Genomic DNA, 14,788 nt, shown 5'->3' on the forward strand with positions numbered 1-14,788 from the left:
ATCCCACATTTATAATACATTTTTTAAATTCCTCAAGGAATGAGCATTTTACCTTGCCTTATTTTTAGAACTACACATCACACTGCACATATCACATGATGTGATGTAACTGTTAGCAAAGAAAATGGCCCAAATCATTGAAATATATCTAGTAAGAGGACAAGAATCAATGCATCCTTAAGAATCACTACATTTCATACTTACTTTTTTAAAAAGTTTATTAAATCACATTTTTAAATTGTAAAAGTGGCTAATAACCTATGCAGAAAAACAGAGAAATATACTTGGTATTTTATAAAATAGGAATTTACACAATTATTAGGAAAACTGACATGAAGAAACCGATAAATGAACATTCATTTAAAACTTTAAGATAAAAAGCAAAAAATCTCCAGATCAAAAGCACAATAAAAATATAATGAAATACTCTTAGCTAAAGCGTAATTATTACTCAAAAGTATTTACTGTTGTTAGGATATAAGAAAAATAGTTTTAACTGACAAACCTGCAGACAATTGAAAATTTCTAAATTGGTCAGACTGTTAGAAAAGGAACCAAGTATAGCCTATAGAAGGGGGAGGGGAAAACACACCCACTTAAGCCTTTGTAAATAGTGGTACTTTAAATGGCCCCAAAGTAGGAAAAAAAGCAACTATACTATTCCGAAATATGAAAAACATACCCCGATGTACTACTTTTCCATACTTGAAAGTGCTTTAGAACGAAGTTCAGTAACAATCTATAACTATATCATGATTACGCAAGGCAAAGATTATGTAATTTTATCGTTTTTTACAAATGTTCTCCGACTCTAAAACTAAAACAACTAAAACGTTTTGCTCTCCAATGGGGAGGGGATAGGTTCTTCTGGGCTACAATTTAAAAATAAAAACACATCCCAAAACAAACCAAAAAAAAAAAAAAAAAAAGAAACACACAATGATTGCTAGCCACGTGACAAAAGAGATGGCAACATCAGGATTGTGAATGGAGGGGAGGGAAGCGAGGCAAGACTAGGGAGGTTTCTCGGAACTTTGGGAACCTTGAGATTCGAGTCTACCGACCCTTAAAGGACCAAACTCTAGCCCTAAGAGTTGTACTGTTAATATCCTCAAGTACAGTTTTATTAATAGGTCACAAAAAATGCACCAGTGACCTCTAGAATAAAGGGGGAAAACGGAGGAGGAAAGAGCAATTTAAAGTGGCGCCATCATGTCACCCCTTCTCCCCTAAGGCAATCCAATAAGCAATAGTTAAGTAACATGTTTCTCAAAAACACCACATTAGGATCCCAAAAATGGAAAACAAAAGGATGTTTAAGTAAAGCATCAGGATATTGTTTATCATATGGAAGAACAATCAAACTATATGCTGAGACTCAAAAGACCGTCAGCCGGAAAACAGGCCCCCCAAACTCGCTTAAAAGCAAATAAATGCCTCTTCCTCTTTAGTTAAAAAAAAAAAAAACACGTCCGCCTGAGGGAAACTAGATCTGAAAACCTAAGTGACCTCAATTTACAGACAACAAAAACAATAAATAAATGAAACAAATAACCATCTCACAGAACAATCAAGAGTTGTGATATACACCGTGAAACGCGCAAGATGTGTATTTCGAGCAGAGAAAGGCCTTTTGCAGTCGAGAAGTTCAAGGCGAAAGCCAGAGTTTGTTTTTGTTTTGTTTTTTTAACGGGAATAAATGGTGTTCTAAGGCCTCGTTTTTAAATAGAACGCCAAAGGAAAAGCTGGCGAACGCGGCGGCAGCTGGTGGGGAAGGGCCCCGCACACCCCCGCCCTTGGGGCGACTCCCAGCCCCGGACCCGCAGCGGGGAAGCCCGGAGAGGCCATTTAAAGTTCCGGGGGTTTTTCCTGCCCTGCCCTGCCTTTCTAGTTACTACTAACAAAGAGAGAGAGAAATGGGAGCCACGGGGAGAGCGAGGAGAAGGAGAAAGGGCAGCGGGAGGAGGTGGAGGAAAGGAGCAGCAGCAGCAGCACCTACCACGTGATGGAGGAGCGTCGCCCGGGCGGATTCGGCCCCACAAAATGGGCGCAGTTTGCAAACAGCCCCCGGCCTGGGCGCCGAGGGCCGGCGGCGGGCGGGGGCGCGCGGCGGCGGCTGCGGCTCGGGCCCCCGCTCTCCTCCCCCCCGGCGCCCGGAGCCGCCCTGACTTTCCGGGCGGGGGGGCGAGGCGGAGGGGGAGGGGAAGGCGGCGGCGGCGAGGAGCGGCTGCTTTTTCTTCTCTTTAGGGCCCCTTCTCCGGCCTTCCTCGGCTCCGGCGGGGCCTGGGCACCGCCGGGGACCGCAGCCCGACCGGGCGGGCGGGCGGGCGGGGGCAGAGGGTGAAGCCGCCCCCCCCCGCCCCGCACAAACAAGCGCCGCCGTCTGCAGCCCGAACCCGCACCCCGGCCGCCACCCCCGAACGTCTCTTCCAGGCCGGGGAGCGCGCTCCGGCGGCCCCCCGCGCCGCCGCGGCGAGATGAGTCGGCTTTGCTACGGTGCTCGGTTCTCCCGCCGGTTCGCCGAGCGGTGGCGGCGGTGGCGGCGGCACTGGGAAAATGGCGGCCGAGCTCCTTTTCCCTCCCCCCCTTTAATCTGAAGCGGAGGGAGAATGGAGCGAGCGAGCGGGCGAGCGCCGGGGACACGGGGAGGAGGGACAGCAGCGCCTCCGCCGGCTGCGGCTGCGGCGGCGAAGGGCCGCTCCGCCCCGGCGCGCCGCCAGGGGGCGCCCGCCGCGCCGCCCCCACGGGCCGCCAGGAGGCGCGGCCGCCGCCGCCGCCTCAGTCATGGCTCCTCGCCGCGGCCGCTGCTTTCTGCGCCTCCATCTGTGGAGGCCGCGGCGCAGGGCCCCAGCGGCTTCCAGACGTGCGGCGGCGGCACGCGACACTGCAGCAGGCGGGAGAGGGGTCTGCTGCGGCCAAGGTGAGGCTAACCTGAGGCACTGACGCCGTCACACTCCCTCCGCGCTGGGGCTGGTGGGGCCGCGCGCCGGATAGGAGGGGCAAGGCGAGGGGCAAAGCGGTGCGGCGGAGCGAGGGGACGTGAGCGAGGAACTGTCTGCACTGTCGGCTACGGCCGAGGTACCGCACTATTCCAGGGCTAACGTGCGCGGAACCGGGTAGGAAGCTCCTTGACCACTGAAGCGCTTCCTACCGCCCTTTGTCCTAGCAGCCTGCCTCCGAACACTGCAGCACGCCTGGCCACTAGCCCCAGCGCTGCGCTCCGCAGCCGCCAGGTTAAAAAAAAAAAAGCGCACGTCGTCATTGCGCAAGCGCGTGCCAGGGCCCGCGCCGGGCCAGCCCGGGAAGGAGAAGCCGGGAGACAGAGGGGAAGTGGTGGCCCACCAGCGCCGGGCCCGCTGGGAACTGTAGTTTTCGTTAAGCACGCGTCTTGTTTTGGGTGTCATGGCTTGGCAAATCCGCCAAAACAGGCAAACGGCATTACACAATGAGCATTTATGCTTCCTGTCGCCACCAAAAGGAAGTTCACTGCTATGCTAAAAGTTTAACAAAGAACTCCGTAGAGAAACCCAAGTCTCATAACAAAAAACAAACTTCCCACCTTCATACCGGAGTTGGTTTAAAACTTTATCATTTCTCATGACCAGTTTGTCAATACAGTATTTTATTCATTTCCCAAAATAGGGTCTTAAAATAGTGGAACCTTTTATAGATTTTAAAAAGTCAGTAATATAATGCAAAGTGTGACATTTACACAAATATACAAATTATATTCCATCATCCTTTAAAACTAAAGAAAAAGTTGCCAAAAGATGAATTAAGATTTTTTTTATAAAAAAAGAATCCTAGGATTTATCAAAATATTACTTTAAATGACTGAAAAAAAGAAATGTGTCCAACAATTCAATCATCATATTCAGCAGATGAGAAGAGTATGCTCTACTACCAAAAATGAAGATGAGAAATGCTCAATACTCTTGTGGCTTACCAGAACCAATATCCGGTGGTATGCCTCACTTCTAGTAAAAAACAGAACAAAAAAAACAATACAGCTTTAGTCCTCCCACAAAGGTACACTAACTCACCAGCTCTTACAGCATTTGCACCTATATTTCCATGAATTTCCATGTATATACTCTTAAAATCACTCTCTCAATTATAGTGGTTTTCAAATATCAAAAGCAACCAGCTAAGAAAGTCCCAGAGTCAAATTACCCAAAGAATAAACTAATATATGTATACATATCTGCATACACATCCAAAAGAGATCCTGCTTTTGGCTTTTTAATGTATAATCCTGGGGAAAAATATTTTGTTGATTAAAAAATGTACACACACATATTTCCACATAATAGTAATTCCACAAAGTATAGCATAAGGGTGTTAAACATACAATTGCAGGACCAATAGATGGCGAACTAGAGCCCTAATCTGAGACTTCTGAAATCTAAATGAGCAGAATGAAAAACACCAAATAAGGCAAAGCCCTTTGCAGTGTATACTTAAATATTATGTTCAAAGACACCCACCACAAAATAATCTTACTACTGCTTCAACCTTTAAAACTCAACTGCCAGATTTAATTAGGCCCCCAAATAACCAAGGTTATGAAATACATTTTTTCAATGGATTAGGAAAAAGGTGGAAATACTCATTTCAAAACATGTGTTTTAGGGAAAAATAAATTCCAACTTTTCCTTTCTCTCATTGCTTAGCTCAGGAGTTCACAGTGCTTATGGCACTTAAATAAGTCAATCTGTTTTACACTCAAATCAGATCTCTTTCTGCTTAGGCACCAAGTTTTACAAATAAGGACATTCAAAGGTGAGCCAGTAGACACAAAAATCTTAGGAAGAGAAATATGTTTTCTTAAAATTTCCTCCAGAAACACAGTGGATGTCAAGACATTAAAAACACACACACATACTACTCACTTTTCAAGTAACTGTTAGAACAGACATTGTAATTGACTCTCCAATATCTACTCTATCCTAATGGATTCATTTAAACCCATTCTCTTTGCCAATGATTGGTTGGGAATGGGCATGGAACCCAATCCTGGCCAATGAGACATGGGTGAAAGCCCACCAGATGATCTCCAAAAGAGAATTGTGAGAAAAGCTTCTTCAATCCTAAGGATGAGGAAGAAACACTCCCTCTTTCTCAGACAGTGCTAAACATGACACCTCAAACCACTAGTTACCTTACAGCAAGCCTGAAGATGCCACCATCAAAAGGTGGAAGACAGTTGGCAAGAACTTTCGTCTTTAGTGACAGTATTAAATCTTTATACCAAACAATCCTGTTATCTGCAAGACTTCTGGACTTCCAGCTACATAGGAACAATGTAACAACCAACATTTATTTTATATAACATTATTTATTCCTCAAAAAGGCCCTTCCTTCCTATACACAACTCTATACCCATCCATGTCTTTAGCTGTGTTCTTGCTGCAAAGAAGAGGACCATCCCTCATCACCATCATTCCTTGTTCATTCCTCTCCCCCAATCCACCTCAAACTTATTTTTCCTTCAAGATATGTTCCACCACACAACCATTATCATTAACTCACTCAATAATGTAGGTAACTGGTACTACTGGTATTCTGCTCTTGATTATATGCTCTCTGTAATTCCTCTGAGGTTGTTTTCATAAATCATCTCCCTTCCTGAAGCTGATTTAGAACCTCTTAAAGGCAAGAACTATGGATATTCCGACTTCAGATTTATTACTCTCATCTATACAATAAACATATTCCAGCCAAAACCGGTTTGGCTCAGTGGATGGAGCGTCGGCCTGCGGACTGAAGGGTCCCAGGTTCGATTCCGGTCAAGGGCATGTGCCTGGCTTGCGGGCACATCCCCAGTGGGAGGTGTGCAGGAGGCGGCTGGTGGATGTTTCTCTCTCATCGATGTTTCTAACTCTCTGTCTCTCTCCCTTCCTCTCTGTAAAAAATCAATAAAAAATATATTTAAAAAAAAAAACATATTCCAAAAAGGTACTCTAACTTACCCACGATATATCTTCTAACAAGCCAGAAAGAAATTCCTGAACAGAATCCTATATAATAAAAGGCTAATATGCAAATCGACGGAACAGTGGAACAACCAGTCGCTATGATGCGCACTGACCACCAGGGGACAGACTCAACGCAGGAGCTGCCCCCTGGTGGTCAGTGCGCTCCCACAAGGGGAGGGCTGCTCAGCCAGAAGCCAGGCTCATGGCTGGCAAGCGCAGCGGTGGTGGTGGGAGCCTCTCCCACCCCCGCAACATTCGACATCCCCCAAGGGCTCCCAGACTGCAAGAGGGCACAGGCTGGGCTGAGGAAACCGCCCCCAAGTGCATGAATTTCATGCACCGGGCCTCTAGTATTCTATAACATATTCAGTACTTCACACATCCAAACCAATCTTACAAGGACAAGGAATTATTTTGTTTTGCACTTTTTAAAAAAGCAATTATTATATAACTCAGGAGAAAGTCCTAAAGCGTAAACCATTTAGTTTCAAAAGGACAGAGACCTGGTTTTTGTTATTTACCATTGCATCCTGAGAACCTAGTCCACAGCCTTGCAAAAAGAGGCACTTCATAAGAATTTGCTGAAAAAATGAAAACAGGTATAATATAGGAACCCACATATAGCCGTAGATTTTACTGTCCCTCCATCACTTATCAATTATTTAACCTATAAGCCTCAGTTTCTAGTCTGTAAAAAAGGTATAATAGTGCCTACCTCATAAGTTTAGCTATTATCATTATCATTAACAAATGAAGCTAGCCCTGGCTAGGTGGCTCAGTTGGAGCATCATCCCATACACCAAAAGGTTGCAGGTTCGATTCTTGGTCAGGGCACATACCTAGGTTGCAGGTTCGATCCCCAGTCGGGGTGTGTACAGAAGGCAACTGACTCATGTTTCTCTCTCACATCGATGTTTCTCTCTCTAAAAAAGTTAACAAAAACATATCCTCAGGTGAGGATAGAGAAAGAAATAAATAAGGAATGAATGAAGCTATTTTCCAAAGTTTAATAATTGAAAGACTAAAATAAAGGTCAGTACATCTTCTCTAATTCAAACTTCAAATCCCACTCTAGACTTCAGCTAACAATGTGTCCATGCATAAACTCAGATAATACTATACATAAAAATTATTTGAGCTCCCTAAAAACATTAAAATTCTGAAAAGAATTATTTACAATAACTCTAAAGCCACATTAAAAATTTTTTTAAATGCATTTATTCAAAAAAATTTAGTGACTACCTATTAAGCTCAAGACCCTGTCCCAGCCTGGCTGGTGTTGCTCAATGGTTAAGCATCGACCTATGAACCAGGAGGCCAAGGTTCTATTCCTGATCAGAGCATACGCCTGGATTGTGGGCTCGTCCCTAGTAGGAGGCATGAAGGAGGCAGCCAATAGATGTTTCTCATCAATGTTTCTATCTCTCTATCCCTCTTCCCTTACTGTCTCTCTAAAATCAATAAAGACATATTGGAAATGAATGAATAAATACATACATACATACAGTCGGACATCCCCTGAGGGCTCCCAGACTGTGAGAGGGTGCAGGTTGGGCTGAGGGACCCCCTAAGTGCACGAATTTTGTGCAACAAACCTCTAGGTCAGCCGTGGGCAAACAACGGCCCGCGGGCCAGATCCGGCCCGTTTGAAATGAATAAAACTAAAAAAAAAAAAAGACCGTACCCTTTTATGTAATGATGTTTACTTTGAATTTATATTAGTTCACACAAACACTCCATCCATGCTTTTGTTCCGGCCCTCCGGTCCAGTTTAAGAACCCATTGTGGCCCTCGAGTCAAAAAGTTTGCCCACCCCTGCTCTAGGTTATTGATATATATGCATGCTAAAAAGGGACCCTGAATATAGTCCCTTTATACAGATAATGAAACCTGAAAAGACCTAATGTAAAAATTGCTTTGGGCATCCTCTATACCAGTGATGGTGAACCTATGACACGTGTGTTAAAGGTGACACGCGAACTCATTTTTTTGGTTGATTTTTCTTTGTTAAATGGCATTTAAATATATAAAATAAATATCAAAAATATAAATATTTATACACAAAAATAAACTCAAAATGGATAAAGGACTTAAATGTACGACAGGAAACCATAAAAATTCTAGAAGAATCCAAAGGCAACAAAATCTCAGAAATATGCCGAAACAATTTCTTCACTGATACAGCTCCTAGGGCACTTGAAACTAAAGAGAAAATGAACAAATGGGACTACGTCCAAATAAAAGGCTTCTGCACAGCAAAAGAAACCATCAACAAAACAACGAGAAAGCCCACTTCGTGGGAAAACATATTTGCCAATGTCATATCTGATAAGGGCCTAATCTCCAAAATTTATAGGGAACTCATAAAACTCAACAAAAGGAAGATAAAGGGAAACCAAGATGGCGGCATAGGTTAACGCCGGAGTTTGCTGCCTCAAACAACCACTTCAAAAATACAACTAAAAGACGGAACGGACATCATCCAGAACCACAGGAAGGCTGGCTGAGTGGATGTTCTACAACTAGGAGGAACCGAGAATCAGAGGAGGCGCAGTGCTGAAGTAAAATACTAAGGTGCAGAGTGCGCGCGGTGCGGGCTGGTGGCTGAGGGCGTGGTTGTCTGTTTCAATCCGGAGGGAGCCTCAGACTCAGAGCTCCAGATCCGGGCGAGTCTCTAGGGACCCAGACTCAAACGGGAGAAGCAGGACTGTCTGGCTACGGTCCCTCCGAGGTTTGCAGCTGTTGCTGGGACAGAGAGGCAGAGCCCCTGGGGACGGACTGAGAGCAGCCATAACTGCTCCCTCCTCCGCCCTGTTGATCCCGTGGGACCCGCCCCGCCCAAGCCCTGCACAGAGCCATTTGCCGGACAGCCTCAGGCAAAGGCTGGATTAGCACCTCCCTAGAGGACACAAGTTCTTCCATTGCAGACACAGCTGATTATCACAGCCAGTCGGCCTGGAGGTCAAATCCCTCTAGTATTAACTACAACAATCAAGGCTTAACTACAACAAGACTGCGCACAAAGACCACTAGGAGGTGTACCAAGAAAGCGTAAAAAATGCGGAAACAAAGAAACAGGACAAAACTATCAAGGGAGGATATTGAGTTCAGAACCACACTTTTGAGGTCTCTCAAGAGGCTTCTAGAGTCTGTCGATAAACTTGATGAGATGTACATATGAGCACATCTAATGAGACCCTCGATGGTGTGATAAAGGACCATCTAGAAAGTAAGCATACACTGACTGAAATAAAGAATATTATACAGACTCCCAACAGCAGATCAGAGGAGCGCAAGAATCAAGTCAAAGATTTGAAATGCGAAGAAGCAAAAAACATCCAACTGGAAAAGCAAAATGAAAAAAGAACCCAAAAATACAAAGATAGTGTAAGGAGCCTCTAGGACAGCTTCAAACGTACCAACATCAGAATTATAGGGGTATCAGAAGATGAGAGAGAGCAAGATATTGAAAACCTATTTGAAGAAATAATGACAGAAAACTTCCCCTACGTGGTGAAAGAAATAGACTTCCAAGTCCAGGAAGCGCAGAGAACCCCAAACAAAAGGAATCCAAAGAGGACCACACCAAGACACATCATAATTAAAATGCCAAGAGCAAAAGACAAAGAGAGAATCTTAAAAGCAGCAAGAGAAAGAAACTCAGTTACCTACAAGGGAATACCCATACGACTGTCAGCTGATTTCTCAACAGAAACTTTGCAGGCCAGAAGGGAGTGGCAAGAAATATTCAAAGTGATGAATAGCAAGAACCTACAACCAAGATTACTTTATCCAGCAAAGCTATCATTCAGAATTGAAGGTCAGACAAAGAGCTTCACAGATAAGGAAAAGCTAAAGGAGTTCATCACCCACAAACCAGTATTATATGAAATGCTGAAAGGTATCCTTTAAGAAGAGGAAGAAGAAAAAGGTAAAGATACAAATTATGAACAACAAATATGCATCTATCAACAAATGAATCTAAGAATCAAGTGAATAAATAACCTGATGTACAGAATGAACTGGTGATTATAATAGAATCAGGGACATAGAAAGGGAATGGACTGACTATTTTTGGGGGGAAAAGGGGTGTGGGAGATGCGGGAAGAGACTGGACAAAAATCGTGCACCTATGGATGAGGACAGTGGGTGGGGAGTGAGGGCGGAGGGTGGGGTGGGAGCTGGAAGGAGGGGAGTTATGGAGGGAAAAAAGAGGAACAAATGTAATAATCTGAACAATAAAGATTTAATTAAAAAAATTTTTTAAAAAAAACGAAGATAAACAATCCAATCAAAAAATGGGCAAAGGATCTAAATAGACACCTTTCAAAAGAGGACATTCAAAAAGCCAAGAGACATATGAAAATATGCTCAAAGTCACTAATCATCCGAGAGATGCAAATCAAAACAACAATGAGGTACCTTCTCACACCTGTCAGGCTGGCTATCATTGACAAATCAACAAACGACAAGTGCTGGAGAGGACGGGGAGAAAAAGGAACACTCGTGCACTGCTGGTGGGAATGCAGACTGGTGCAGCCACTATGGAAGACAGTATGGAGTTTCCTCAAAAAACTAAAAATGGAACTCCCATTTGACCCTGTGATCCCACTACTAGGAATATATCCCAAGAAACCAGAAACACCAATTAGAAAGGATATATGCACCCATATGTTCATAGCAGCACAATTCACCATAGCTAAGATCTGGAAACAGCCTAAGTGCCCGTCAGTAGATGAATGGATTAGAAAACTGTGGTATATCTACACGATGGAATACTATGCTGCTATAAAAAAGAAGGAACTCTTACCATTTGCAATGGCATGGATGGAACTAGAGAGCATTATGCTAAGTGAAATAAGCCAGTCAATGAAGGAAAAATACCACATGATCTCACTCATTCATGGATAATAAAGACCATTATAAACTTATGAACAATAATAGATACAGAGGCAGAGCTGCCTCAAACTGATTGTCAAACTGCAGTGGGAAGACCAGGGAGGGTTGGGGGGCAGGAGGGAGGGGGGTAAAAGATCAACCGAAGGACTTGTATGCATGCATATAAGCATAACCAATGGACATAAGACACTGGGGGTAGGGGAGGCCAGGGGATTGTCAAGGACGGGAAAAAAAAGAGACATATGTAATACTTTTTGTAATACTTTAAGCAATAAAACAATAAAATAAATAAATAAATATATATATGTATATATATATATATTTATATATATATATAAATTAGACCGGGTCGACCAGACATCTTCCAGATGTCCGACTTCCTTCTGGACAAAGCCACTGTGGCGGGGGCCAAGGCAGAGGTGGTTAGGGGCGATCAGGGCGGCAGGGGAGCAGTTGCGGGGGGGGGGGGGGGGGGGGGGGAGCAGGCCAGCACAGCAGGTGGGCAGTTAGGTGGCGGCCAGGCCAGCAGGGGGACAGTTGTGGGGGGCCAGGCCGGCAGGGAGGCAGTTAAGGGGCGGCCAGGCCAGCAGGTGGGCAGTTAGGGGATAGCCAGGCCAGCAGGTGGACAGTTAGGGGGCGGCCAGGCCGGCAGAGGACCAGTTTGGGGGCGACCAGGCCGGCAGGGGCCCAGTTAGGGGGCGATCAGGCTGGCAAGCAGAGGCAGTTAGGGGCAATCAGGCAGGCAGGTAGAGTGGTTAGGGGTGATCAGGCAGGCGAGCGATTAGGAGCCAGCGGTCCCGGATTGCAAGGTTGGGGGTCGGGGAGAGCTACAGGAGGGCAGGGCAACAGGCAGAGAGCTTCAGGAGGGCGGCAGCAAGCTACTGGAGCGTGGATTCGTGTGCAGGGCTAGTAGTATATAATACAAGGCTAATAAGCAAATCAACTGAATGGTGGAATGACCGGTCGCTATGATGCACACTGACCACCAAGGGGCAGACACTCAACACAGGAGCTGCCCCCTGGTGGTCAGTGCGCTCATTCAGAAACCAGGCTCACGGCTGGCGAACGCTGCAGGGATGGCGGGAGCCTCTCCCACCTCCGCTGCAGCGCTAAGGATGTCAGACTGGTGGCTTAGGCCCCCTCCCCACATCCCCAAGGGCTCCCGGACTGCAAGAGAACACAGGCCAGGCTGAGGGACACCCCCCCCCAGAGTGCACAAATTTCGTGCACCGGGCCTCTAGTATTATTAATGAGACCACAAGGTACTGAAAACATGACTGAAATTCAGGAAATGCTAAAGTCCATCTTATCTCTGTCACTCATTTATCATATATCATTTTCTTAACAGCAACCTTTTTTCACTTCTTAATGAGAATGACAAAAATAATGAAACACAGTATTCAGTACTTTCAGCCAGATTCCAGATAAATTCCCACCATCGAATTTAGATGCAAATGAACTAATTTCAAGTAGCAGAACAACAATTAATAAAATAGCTTAATTTTATCTTCTGTGGTACCAAGAAAAAAAGGGTGGGGGTGGGCTGGAGGTGGTCAACGGGGGAAAAGAGACATATGTAATACTTTCAACAATAAAGAATTACAAAAACAATAATAATAAAATAAAATAAAGAAGAAAAAAATCCTTCTATGTAGGGAAGAGGAAAAACTAGTCACACTTCCTAGAATATCTATGGTGGCAAGATCACATTATTACCTAATACCAAAACCAGAAAAACGTATTACAAGAAAACTATAGATGGGGAGAAACCAAGATGGTGGCATAGGTAAACACCGGAGATAGCTGCCTCGCACAACCACTTCAAAAATACAACTAAATGACATAACGAACATCATCCAGAACCACAGGAAGGCTGGCTGAGTGGAAATTCTACAACTAGAAGGAAAGAGAAAAGCATACCTAGACTCAGAGGAGATGCAGTGCGGAAGTAAAATACAAAGGTACAGAGGTGCATGCAGAGGGCTGGCGGCTGAGGACACGATTGTCTTTTTCAATCGGGAGGGAGTCTCAAGCTCTGAGCTCCAGTTCCGGGCGAGTCTCTGGGGCCCCAGACTCATACAGGAGAAACGGGACTGTCTGGCATCGGTCGGAACTCGAGGGCAGCTTTCTCTCGGAGGCGCTCGCAGCGATTGCCAGGACCTCTGAAGGCAGGACTGAGAGCAGCCATACTGCTCGCTCCGCCCGCCCTGCTGATCCCCTGGGACCCCGCCCCCACCCAAGCAATGCATGGAGGCTTTTGCATATGAAAGGCCCAGCCCTTTGTAATCTGAAAATAACTTAACATACTGCAGCTGCCCCAAGGCCCCAGGGCAACTTGCATTGCTTTACAGCTGGCTTCTGCTGGGTAGCCTCAGGCAGAGGCTAGATTAGCACCTCCTTAGATCCAAGAGCCAGTGTACCCAGTGGTCAGAGTGGGACCATCCAATTACAACTCCTCAGATCTATAAGGGACACACTCAAGCGGCAGACTCAGTGAGCACCAAAGCCCCACTGAAGCAAGTCTTGCCCCATAAGGGTGTCTTCAGCACAGAAGTTCTTCCACCGTAGACACAGCTGATTCTCACAGCCAATTGGCCTGGAGGTCAAATCCTCCCAGCTTTACCTACAACAATCAAGGCTTAACTACAACAAGACTGTGCACAAAGCCCACAAGGGGGTGCACCAAGAGTGTCTACCTCAGATAATTGGGGAGGCTGAGCCACTGGGTCCTATAGGACACTTAGCACAGAAAGCCACTCTATTGACAGCAAAGCATAAAAAATGCCGAGACAAAGAAACAGGACACAAATGACAGAAATGGAGGAAAGCAAACTACTGGATATAGAGTTCAAAACCACACTTATAAGGTTCTTCAAGAACTTTCTAGAAACCGCCGATAAATGTAGTGAGACCCTCAAGAAATCTAGTGAGACCCTCGATGTTGTGATAAAGGACCAACTAGAAATTAAGCATACACTGACTGAAATAAAGAATATTATACAGACTCCCAACAGCAGACCAGAGGATCGCAAAAATCAAGTCAAAGATTTGAAATGCGAAGAAGCAAAAAACACCCAACTGGAAAAGCAAAATGAAAAAAGAATCCAAAAATACGAAGATAGTGTAAGGAGCCTCTGGGACAGCTTCAAGCGTACCAACATCCAAATTATAGGGGTATCAGAAGATGAGAGAAAGCAAGATATTGAAAACCTATTTGAAGAAATAATGACAGAAAACTTCCCCTACGTGGTGAAAGAAATAGACTTCCAAGTCCAGGAAGCGCAGAGAACCCCAAACAAAAGGAATCCAAAGAGGACCACACCAAGACACATCATAATTAAAATGCCAAGAGCAAAAGACAAAGAGAGAATCCTAAAAGCAGCAAGAGAAAGAAACTCAGTTACCTACAAGGGAATACCCATACGACTGTCAGCTGATTTCTCAACAGAAACTATGCAGGCGAGAAGGGAGTGGCAAGAAATATTCAAAGTGATGAATAGCAAGAACCTACAACCAAGATTACTTTATCCAGCAAAGCTATCATTCAGAATTGAAGGTCAGATAAAGAGCTTCACAGATAAGAAAAAGCTAAAGGAGTTCATCACCCACAAACCAGTATTATATGAAATGCTGAAAGGTATCCTTTAAGAAGAGGAAGTAGAAGAAAAAGGTAAAGATACAGCCCTAACCGGTTTGGCTCAGTGGATAGAGTGTCGGCCTGCGGACTCAAGGGTCCCAGGTTCGATTCCGGTCAAGGGCATGTACCTTGGTTGCAGGCACATCCCCAGTAGGGGGTGTGCAGGAGGCAGCTGATGTTTCTCATTCATCAGTGTTTCTAACTCTCTATCCCTCTCTCTTCCTCTCTGTAAAAAAATCAATAAAAAAAAATATTTAAAAAAAAAGATACAAAT

General features: G+C 44.9%; 1 protein-coding gene across 4 annotated transcripts in view; it reads right to left on the reverse strand.

The window, feature by feature from the left end:
* KANSL1 (KAT8 regulatory NSL complex subunit 1) overlaps nucleotides 1-14,788 on the reverse strand; it is a 156,520-nt gene that overhangs the window by 124,266 nt on the left and 17,466 nt on the right. For 2 of the 4 annotated variants that reach the window (XM_070395157.1, XM_070395154.1), the window contains exon 1: nucleotides 2,000-2,587. The exons of the other annotated variants lie outside the window; for them this stretch is intronic. The gene's annotated coding sequence lies outside the window, so the exon portion shown is untranslated. Of the gene's footprint in view, nucleotides 1-1,999; nucleotides 2,588-14,788 lie in introns of those variants that run through there. 4 annotated transcript variants of the gene reach the window in all.

The sequence above is a fragment of the Myotis yumanensis genome, unplaced genomic scaffold, assembly GCF_028538775.1.
Source record: "Myotis yumanensis isolate MYYU_CA2020_CCGP unplaced genomic scaffold, mMyoYum1.0.hap1 SCAF_16, whole genome shotgun sequence".
NCBI lineage: Eukaryota > Metazoa > Chordata > Mammalia > Chiroptera > Vespertilionidae > Myotis > Myotis yumanensis.